The sequence below is a fragment of the Phycodurus eques genome, unplaced genomic scaffold (assembly GCF_024500275.1).
Source record: "Phycodurus eques isolate BA_2022a unplaced genomic scaffold, UOR_Pequ_1.1 contig_268, whole genome shotgun sequence".
NCBI lineage: Eukaryota > Metazoa > Chordata > Actinopteri > Syngnathiformes > Syngnathidae > Phycodurus > Phycodurus eques.
Window position 1 is genome coordinate 50,469 of NW_026904265.1, and position 1,926 is coordinate 52,394.

The 1,926-nt window shown below is 41.2% G+C and overlaps 1 non-coding gene across 1 annotated transcript; it reads right to left on the bottom strand.

Moving 5' to 3' along the window:
- Positions 1–690: 690 nt before the first annotated feature.
- trnav-cac (transfer RNA valine (anticodon CAC)) lies at positions 691–762 on the bottom strand. Its single transcript has one exon. It is a non-coding gene; the product is annotated as a tRNA-Val (tRNA).
- Positions 763–1,926: the final 1,164 nt, after the last annotated feature.

Sequence of the window (1,926 nt, forward strand, 5' to 3'; positions counted from 1 at the left end):
TCATTGTATTCTGTTTTTCTTTGTTTAACACAACGTCCCAACTTCATTGGAATTGGGGTTGTACTACTACTTCAATTGTTACTATCATGACGACTTTTATATATGACATTCCATAAAAGCACACGCTCTGCATGTCAGGCAGCTGTTATATGTGGTTTGCTGGTGATGTTCTGCAGTGGTAGTTACCATAGCTTAGTGGTGTGTATGTGCACCTCACGTGTGAAAGGTCACTGGTTCAAAACTTAGTATGAGCAAGACCTGGTTAATATTTTTACATTTTTTAAAATTAATCTGCCTTGAAAAACAGCTTGGACAAAAACCTTCTCCCCGTCGGGAATCAAATCTTGAGCTCCTGCTCGGACACCGTGAATAGTTCTGCCAGTGAAGTGGGAATCAGGATCGAGAGGCTGCGTGTGAAGATTCCCAACTTGTGTGTATGTGTTTGTGTCTTGAAAACTGCATTACGTTTGTCTAAAAAATAAATGCGCGTGCCCGCTCATCTACAAACGCACCATGAACAATACACAAGCAGAATTGAATATTTACAAATAATAAGTCATGATAAATGCACACACAACAACAAAAAACACGTACATAAGTCACAAATATATTTGTGTCAAAGATTTTGACACAAATCTCTCCCCATCATTTTTCATGGCAGATAAAAAGAAAAAAAAAACTACCAAGACTTGTTTCCACCCGGTTTCGAACCAGGGACTGTTGCGTGTGAGGCAACCGTGATAACCACTACACGATGAAAACTGCTGGCTTGCTTTGTCTAACCGCCCCAAGAGTACTTTTGGGAGCTGCCAGCCAGCAACCCGATGGAATTTTTTTTTAAGAAAGATCTTGATGTGAACTGCAGCTTTTGTAACAAAAACCCTGAAACAGTTGTCCACCTGTTTTGCGACTGTCCATAGGGTCATCTTTTTTGGGGCAAAAACTGTGATTTTATTCACAAAAATGTTGAAAGGAATATCGTACTTCTTTGGCCTTTTCAAACAAATAAATAAAAGAAGAAATTCTTGTTACTGAATAAATCTTTTATTGCTGATGTGGAAATATCACATTCATTGTTGCAAATCCATTGGAAGAAAGCCATGTTTTACTGCTTTCTATAATGAGTTCAAACAATGCATTCTTCCAATTAAGTACTCTGACAAACAAAAAGCTATTATTTTTTTACATTTATTTATTCATGTATGTATTTATTTCCTGTTCCGTGTCCTTTCTGTGTTCATCTTGAATGACTTCTCTATTTGTCTCGATCACTATTCAGGACTTGTTCTGGTTCAATGTTTGGAGCTGTTTGTGTTGTTTCCACACTTTTCTATTATAAGTGCATGCGTCAGTGCACTTGAACGCATCGGCAACGCCAGCCAGCGAGTTTGCTCGTCCTGTTAACAGATAGCACGAGAGCAACAGTTTCCGTCGTGGTGATGTTCGACTTTCGGATAGGATCCAGAGACCCAGAACGGGAGAAGCGGTATGCACAAACGTTATCATGTTTAATATTCAATGTTAGAACAATTTAGGAACCGAGAAGTAAGTAGTTTATTTCATCTTTGGTCGGTAATCGAACCCAGTCCTCCCGCGCGGGATTCCTCTCGCGAGATACTCGTTTGGTTTTCTTTGTGATAAAGTCGCATCGCGAAATTTGTCCAAGTGGACTTGCCGTACAACGGACGGGCCGCTGCACCTCGACCTTTTTTCGGGGACCGCACGCGCTTCCACATGCAACCCAACATTTTCCTGAATTTGCACCGTGCTGAATCCTCGTCACGGTAAGTCCATCAATACCTCACAGGACTAAAACATCATTCGTGCGATCTTCGTGTCCGGTTGGAGTCGTCTCGTGCACGTTGAAGCCATTCGGCCGAGCTTCGTTTAGCTTAGCTTAGCGAAGCATGCTAACAAAGAGACACG